This window comes from Prunus avium, chromosome 2 (genome assembly GCF_965620075.1).
Source record: "Prunus avium chromosome 2, drPruAviu1.hap1.1, whole genome shotgun sequence".
NCBI lineage: Eukaryota > Viridiplantae > Streptophyta > Magnoliopsida > Rosales > Rosaceae > Prunus > Prunus avium.
Window position 1 is genome coordinate 24,497,890 of NC_142285.1, and position 9,484 is coordinate 24,507,373.

Genomic DNA, 9,484 nt, shown 5'->3' on the forward strand with positions numbered 1-9,484 from the left:
ATCATTCTATAGTGGATTTGTTTTGGACTAAGGAGTCCCGTGGATTTTCCCCAGAGGTGGGGTTTTACCACATAAATAATTCCTGTGTGTTCTTTATTTTTACGTTATATACATTCAAGAATTGATACCACTTATCAATCCTCTGGGCGTGTTTTTATTCCTTTGTTACGCTTAAAATCTATAAATGTACTATTCACCTCACTTCTAGTGTTTTAAGCTATCCTACAGGTAATTTCAATTGGTATCAGAGCAAGTTGCTAAACACACTAAGCAAGATCCAACATACCTTAGGATGGAATGTACCACAGGATCAGTTGTACTTCCACCATATTTCGATGGCAACAACTATGGTGTTTGGAAGGCTAAAATGAAGTTATTCCTTTGCTCTTTGGATGAATATAGTGGTTCATGGATTTCCTAAACCTACAAAGACAATTGGAAAAGGAGATGAAGAAAGCACAGTCCTCAAAACTAGAGAGGAATGGACCAGTGGAGAAGTCACACACAGTATTATTAACCAAAGAGTCCAATTTTCATGTTTCCAATTTACTTGTGACCTCCGCGTTTCCTCTTTGATATTTGGACACCTATCACTCCACTAACCTCTACCTTAACACTGTTAACTTTTATTAAAATTAGAAGAAGAAAAAATTATTATTAAGAGAAAATAAAAACCCAATAGCCACCACAGCCCCTCACCCATCCATTGTGGTCAGCCACCCCACCCCTTCGGCTGCAGCCCTCTCTTCTCCCATATCATCCTTGCGGCAGGCAAAACCTCCTTCCCTCAAGGCTTGAACAAGATGACATACGCTTCGTCAAAAAGACATTAAAAGGGCTTCTTCCTCGTATGTGTATTCAAGATAGTTCGAGGATTATGCTTAGATTTCAATCTAATTACTCCTCAGCCCTTAGTTTTGTCAATTTCGGTCAAGAAGAGTTTGGGTCTTAGACCCATTATGTAACATCCTAACCCAAAATTTAAGTATTCGTTTAATTTAATTAAGTTAATAAATTATGAAATTACGATTTTGCCCCGGGGGATAGGGTCATTTTGGTCACTTTTAAATTCAGAAGGATTTTGGGGAAATGAATGGCACCATGACGTAGATCGCGTCGAGATGAGTCCGTAGACACGTAGTGGGCTCAAATCGGAGTTGTAACGAAAAAGTTACAATAAAAGGAAGCATAGTGGTAAAATCGTAAATATTTCGAAATGGGTTTTTAAAAACCTGAAATTCTCTTCTCTCTCTCTCTCTCTCTCTCTCTCTCTCTCTCTCTCTCTCTCTCTCTCTCTCTCTCTCTCTCCATGCGAAACAACCACCCCTTCAAAAATAGCCACTGATCATATTTTTGGTGGCCACCTCTTCATCCAACAACCAAATTGGGTGATACCGGTCCCAAAAGAACCAGCTCAACCTCCTCTTTCTACCCCACCCTACCTTCAATGGAACCGCCGCCTGGTCGCCGGAAAAAGCGAAAATCAGGCCAGTTTTGACTCAAATTTCCTGGAGCTCGCCACAAATTTCTTCGATCTATGTATGCTTTTTCATCATCTCAATGTGTTCTAGCAAATGGTTGGGTTGAATAGGATCAATTTCTGCGTTTTGAAACTCAAATTATCACTTAAAGTTTTAGCGGGTTTCAGCTCGTGTTTCTGGCAAGTTCAGGTCACTTTTTGGCCATTGTTCAAGAACAAAAGTTACTCCACTCATTGTTTTGATCATGTAGGTATAGGTCTTGATCGGCGGTTTGGAGATTTTTCGATTGCCGAAATTACTATGCACACCCACACGCTGCCAGTGCTTGTGGCGGTGTGTTGGCCACTTTGTGGTGGGCCATTGGGTCCTAAAATGATCCCCATGTCGTCTCGAGCACGACGGTATGCTCGAATTTGAATTTGGTTACCTTTTGACTGTCGATCGAATTACGCATGTGAGGCGTTATCTGAATTTGATATGTTCGGACCTTTGGATCGACTCCATTTTCAAATATGTTGATCTAGGCATCTCTAGGATCATGTAGGAATTCGTAAATCATGAATCGGAGTTCCAGACACCCCGATTCAATGACTTAAATTTTGCGTTAAACGATAACCGTACAATCGTACGATCGCGAGCGATCCGACTGTTCGATTCAGACCAAACTTGCAGGACATGTATAACAAACCATGACGAACCCGTAGGAACTTTCGGATCAGAAATCGGAAGTCGTGGGCCTCGTTGACCAAGTTAGGGCAGTTTGACCCCTTGGTTGACTGTGAGTCTTCCGAGGTAGTTTCACCCTTCGAGGAGTATTAGAACGACTTTATTAACATGCCTTGGCTGTTATTTGAGTTATGTTGATTATGTTGGAATTATGAGATTGCTTTATAGTATCGTTTGAAATTCTTGGATATTAGTTTGATAATTGAAGTTATGGAATGGATGAGTATGAGATACTTGATTGATGAGTTGTGAAAGTGAGTCTTGGGTATCGGCTATGATTATTAGTAAATAAGTGGACGTTTGTTTTTAAGTGTATTTCGTTATTCTAATATGTAATTTCTTACCTAATGAGTTTTGATTGAAAATTGATTCAATATGGGTTAATGAGGATATGGGATCTCTAAATGTTATTATTTATCATTAATTAATATTATTATGATTATTAATAAAGTATATGGATTGGGTAAGATCAGGTTATTTATGAAAGTCTATTGTTTTAATTGTGGGATACAATATTTTATGGAAACTATGTGTAAACAAGTGTTGATTACTATTTGAATTATTTTTGGGTCTTGATAGAATATATGTTTGAGAGTTTATTTTCTATACTATGAATAAATATTTGGGAAAATTGAATTAAGGAAGGGAATATTATATAAGGGTTATAAACCTCACCATCATATGTACCTTCCCCGGTCACTATACCCACACGTGGCGTTGGACTTTCCGGCATGCGGGCTTCCTTGGTCACTGATTCTGGAAATGATGGATACTTGGAAAATTGTGGATATGGTTTGGGTATGTCGGAACCTAGGCACCCTTGACGTTGGTATTACCTTAATCCTTGGTATTACTTTAAATAATCATATATTATCTTAATTGTGATTGTTAATTGAAGAACTACGTGTGGCTTTATCCCTCAGTAAGGGTACGTAGGTAGTCTGGGGTCTCACCTAGGTGCAGTTGTGAACTAAAGTTTATTTCTGGAACTTTAATTTGGTCATTTGGATCTAGTCTTACTTATTTTGTTTTTGATGAGTTTGGTTTTGACTTTGTCGGTGGTCCTAAAGCTTGATTGAAACCGAGGCGTGATTGAATGATTATTCATATTTCCGTTTGACTAAGTAGGTGTTGTTGAAAGGTGTTTGTGGTTAAGATAGGTATGATACCCATTTTGGATTGATGTACGATTTGGGCCCGAGTCTTTAAGCTACTTACGATTGTGTATGGATGGTAAGCATCACACGGTGAAAATTGGGAAGTTAATTTATGTTGATTACAATGGTTATTCGTAAAATTGTTAGGGTCCATTAATTGCATTGTTAATGTATTATTTGACTTAAGAGCATTACTAATGGTTTTGCTTTGAATTATTTGAAGGATAGAAGTCTATTCTGTAACTGTGTGATATTGCATTGTGTGTGCTGGCAGTTGGTTACTTCAACCGTGATATTTATAGGTAAAACAAATTTGGTAAATGTCCGTTTTTCAGAGGAAACTCTGCCGAAATTTCGGCAGAAAGTCTTGTCCCTCCTTTCCTTGATTTGGAAAAAAGGCTATATCGTTAGTAAGTGGGCCCGGCATCAGCTTGATGTCGGAAATACTACAGGATTCATCACGAATGTCGAGGAATTTGGGGCGGGTCCTATCACATTACCCATAATTATTATATTGTTGTTCATATTAAGGCATGTTGAAAAAGAGCTTGCCTTATATGAGTGAGATCTTGGGTTGCCGACGACGGGTTGGGTGGGTGGTGGGTGTGGTGTTGTGGTAGTTGTTGGTTTTTCCCTTTATATTTTCTAACAATAATTAGTTTATTTTTCTAATTTTATTAAAAGTTAACAATGTTAGGTTAGAAGTTAATGGAGTGACAGGTGTCAAAAAATTAGATAGAAAACATGGAAATTGGAAACAGGAAAATTGAACTCATAACCAAAAGGGGTTAAATGCTTTATTTACTGCTATCTCTTATAATCAATTTGAATATATCTCTAGTTATGATACTTCTAAGGAAGCTTGAGACATTTTGCAGTTAACTTATGAAGGAACCGATACAGTAAGAGGCACTAAACTCCAAATGCACAACCTACAGTTTGAGACACTTGTGATGGATGAGAATGAAATTTTTTCTGAATTTTATGCTAACACCTGAAAGATTTCAGAAGATAGGGTTGTGAAAAAGATTTTGAGATTAGTGCCTAAAAGGTTTCAACCGAAGGTCACAACCATTGAAGAGATTCGAGACTTGAATACTAAGAAAGTGGGTGAATGTTGCATTCCTAAAAGGACACAAATTAATGTGCAAACAACCAATTAAAAATACCCGCAAGTGCACGAATCTAATGAAGTATAGATTATGTAAGTACGGGGTCGATCCCACGAAGAACTTGTCGGTTTCCTATAAGTTCTAATTTGAGTACGTAAAGAACACTAATTTTACACAACACACAAACACAATACAAATTGGAAACTAAAAATGAAGTAAGGAAGATAAAAGAAATGAAACAACACAAGAAAACAAAGAAAAACACAAACAGCACTTTCTATCACCCGTTTATCACCATTTGGACAGATTCGTTTCTCTGTTTTTCAGTTTCGACCTCTGTCCAGTTTTTGACCTATAACTTTCCAACCGTTTATCCAAAATTCACGTTCTTTATACGGTTGGAATCAGCACAGAAAATGCAAGAACACAACGCGGACCAAAAGTCCAAAACAATTACGGAAACAAACAAAATTCAGTGACAAAGACACAAAACGTGTCAAACACGCAACTCACACACACATTGGGGGGGTTTTTTGATTTGGTTCAAGTGACCTATTTCTATTGCATGAAAGTAAATGGACTTTGAATTTAAATGTGAATGGCAGAGATGAATTATCAAAATGTGAAATTAAAATGTAACAAACACTAGGGTTTCGGAATCCATCCTAAACAATTCTACCCATGTTCATGGATACTCAAGTGATGAACTCTAAATGTATTGATGAAGATGTTCGCAATCAAGACCATGGGTCGTGGCTCAAGACGCATTGATTCTCTCTAATATACGTAAAGTGCATGGTTCGTGCTACAATACTTGTGCCCTCCTCATAACCGAACCTAGGTATGGTTCGTACTTCGATTCGATTGCAAGGAAAACCCATTAAGTTCAAAGAGAATATGAACATCACAAGAACCCTAATAGCATGGTGTTTACATTAGGTATTCAAGAAACCAATTCACATGGATGGTTCTTACTCCATCCATCTATTGCTTAGGAAAACATGAAGATACACATAATCCCAACAACCTCAAGAAGCATGCTTTCAAAGGTAATCAATCAAGGAAAACACACATCAAGGATAGATTAATTTGGTGAATTGGAATTCATCAATTGTTGTCAAGAAACCAATTCACATGATGCTCACTTAAACAAGTTCAATCATTTGTTGCTAATTAGAAATTGTGTTCTTGGTTATCTTACACAACTTCTCAACTTTAGCTACATGCATACAACCTAAGGTGATTAAGCAAAGGAAGCAAACACATATCATAAAATTCAATTAGTGAATGGGGTTCATCAACAACATCTAGAAATTCATACACTCAAGCATCAAAACAATAAGGTAATCATGTTTAGGGCTTCAACCTAAGCCCTAGCTATGGAGTTTAGTTGCTCATACTTATTCCAAATACAAACTCGAAATATAACTAGAAGGAGTTTACAGATTTGGAAATGATGAAAGCTTGAAGTCTTCAATGGTGGAAGTCTTCTCCTTTCTTCCTTGGCTGCACCTCCTTCTCCTTCCTTGCTCTTAGCTCCCCAAAAGCTGCTCTCAAGTTGTGTAGAATGATGGAATAGCCTGATTTCCCACGATCAAAAGGCTCCCAATATCAGATTGCAATTTTGACTTCTCCTCCCTCTCTCCTCCTTTCCAGCTTTTACCTTTTAATATAAAACTACCACCTTTGATAAAGCCTTAGCCCATTGTCCCCTTGCCATGATGGAGCTTTGACTTCACAAAGATGCCAAAAGCTCAGAAAATATCTATTTTACAAATGTAATTCCTTGTTACCAAGAGTTATGGTAACAAGAAGTTAAGATGACACAAGGGAGGTAAAAGCTGGCCAAATCCGGATTTCCAGAACTGTGGTAACATGATGGATTGGTTGGATAGGCAATACTTGTCCAATGGAGCTCAAATTTGGATATGTTGTAGTTAACATCCATTGGAACAAGTCTCATGAAGATCATGACCTCATCCGAGCACCAGAGCATGTTGATCCCAGGCCAAGAAGTTGACCTACGAAAATGAACAAAAACAGAATTTATAACTAATAATGCACTTTTAGCTCATTTTCATCCCAACCAAGGCAAAATCTAAGAAAACACAAAAAGGAAGTAAAAAGCTATAAAATGTCAAGAACTAACTCAAAATAGTGGGTGAATAACATGAAAAATCATGTGTAAAAATGAACCGAACAGTGAACTCATAGGTTCTCTCCAAACCTATGAGATGAAACACTTACCTCCTAAAAAGAGCAAAAATGTTGCTTTCAAAGTTGTGAACGAAAAAGATGATGGGCATTCAAATGAGGATTGCAATGATTAGGAATTGACGCTTCTCACAAGACAATTCATGAACTTTCTCAAGAATCAAGATTCAAGAAGTCGAGAGTCAAAGAATAATTCAGGTATATATTCTAAAAATAAGGATTTTTGACTATATTGATGGTGTGTCTAAATCTTGGAGGTCAAATGAACAAAAGAACACAAAAAAAAAGAGTCAAATGCTTCGAATGTGAAGGCTACGGTCACATATCTTCGGAATTTACCAACACCTGAAAGAAACAAAAGGATGGCAAAAATAAAGCACTACATACTACATGGAGTGACATTGATTCTGACTCTGAAAATGATCTAAAGGCCATTGCACTTATCACAACTGTACACTTGGATAAACCAACAAAGAAGGATTGTGATTGTGAAGATATGAATATGAAGTTTATCATGAAGAAATATAATGATTTGTTGGATGCTTCTCAGAAACTCAATAAACGAAATGATGAGATTGTCAAATCCGTTGCCACGCTGAAGTTGGAAAATAGCAGGATTGCAAACGGGTTTCAATCCCCTGACACAAATTCTTAAAAGGTAAGTGCTGGTATGAATGAAAAGTTGATGTTTTTGCAGAAAAGGTTGACTGACCAGAATAAGTTAATTATTTCTCTAACCTATGACAACAAAGCCCTTGAAGTTGAACTTAAAAATTCAAAGGAAAACATTGTTTCTTTAATCATTGGTGCATAAAAAATTGACAAGATGATTAGCATGGGAAGAAGAGATAGTGACAAATGAGGCTTGGGATTTGAACCAAGTAATAAGTCTTCCGTTGTGTCGAAAACGAAGTTTGTCAAATCCTCTCCCCTGTTGAACTTGTATCAACTTAAGAAGTCAAGAGATTATGTAATAACCCGATCCTAAATTAATATTTAATGATTAAATTATTCAAGAAAAAGATGATTTTATCCCGAGAATATTTTAATGGGTTTAAAAGTTGACTTTTAATTTGAGAAAGAATTTGGGGATTGTTTTTTTGGTAGTACCGTTGCGGAGAGCATGTCAAGATGAGTCCGTAGACACATAGTAGGCTCTCACGAGTAGCAAACTTCAGACAGAGATATCTCTGCCGTCTGTCCACCAAAACTGGTGCCACAACTTACAAACTCTTCATCGCTCTCTCTTTTTTCCATACATACCCATATCTAGCATTGGTTCCAAGTGATTAAACTAGAAATTCGAGCCAAAGTGAAGCCCAAAATGGGATGTTTCGAAACTGGAACTTTTGAGGGTTTTTCCGGCCAACTCCTGCCACCAACGGCCGTGCTATCACACCTAAACCACTCACCTACCTCCCTTTTGTAATTTCCCTCGAAGACCTGACGTGATTTTATCTCGAAATCATTGAATCCAAACTTAGAAATTTCTAGGTTTTCAGAAGAGAAAACCATCCATTCAAGGGCTTTAATGCCCAAATTAGTCTTCAACTTAGGTGTGAAACTTACTCTTCTTGATGTGCTTGATCTTTTGGTATAGGTCTTGACCGGCGATTTAGAGATTTTTCGATAGTCGAAATTTACTCTGTGCACCTACCTGCTGCCGATGCGTGGACCACTTTGTGGAAGGCCAATGGGTCCTAAAATGATCCCCATGTCGTCCTGAGCACGACAGTATGCTCGGATTTGAATTTGGTTATCGTTTGACTGTCGATCGGATATCGCATATTGGGTGTTATCCGGGTTCAATATGTTTGAACCGTTGGATCGACTTCATTTTCAAATATGTTGATTTAGGAACCTCTAGGATCGTGAAGGAACTCACGAATTGAGAATCGGAGTCCCAGATACTCCGAAACAATGAGTCAAAATTTACGTAAAACGGTAACCGTCCGATCGTGCGATTGGGAGTGATCCGACCTCTCAATCAAGACCAAACTCTCGGGACATGTTAAGTAGACCTTGTTGGACTTGTAGGAATGTTCGGATATGAAATCGAAGGTTGTGGGCTCTGCAGGCCCAATTAGTCAAATTCCGACATTGGGGTCAAACCGATGGGTTTACTCATGAGGTAGTAGGCCCTACGAGCCCAGTTGACTTAAATTGTGGGCTATGTCGGCTCGGTTGATGCCATTTAGTATTTGTAATAGCAATTAGAGGTTTGTTTTAAAATGGTGTTATGCTTAAAGAGTTTTATTAAATGTTTATGAATTATTGCAGTCGCTTTCAGTTTCCAAGTATATTATATTATATTTAATTGTGTGGAGTTGGGAATGGCTTGGTTAACCGAGTTTTGGCATGAATAAGGAATTAATTAAATGCCTAATTATATGTCTATATTTAAATATATGCTCAGTGGCTTGAACTAATAAATCAGGAATACCAGTTTACTGGATAGTATGTCTTACATATTTAAATGTTGACGAAAATTGTTTTGATAGATTATGCATGGTCAAGTCATTTAAGAAATGTTGGAATTGCTCCTGTTTTAAGAAGGAATTTTTGTTTAGCTTTTTAAGGATTTATTTTTAGGAAGTTGAGAAAAGATTGGAAAATGGATTTGAAAAAGGGGATTTGTTGGAAAGTAGAAATTTTATGCTAAGTTTTGGAATATGGTTTTCAAACCCACCACAAGAGTACCCCCCAATTGCCTTTGAAATAGTTTTGTCATTTATGACAATGCCCCACGAGTTTCGGGGACGCTTGAACCGTGTGGTGCGAGGATATGCGTTCT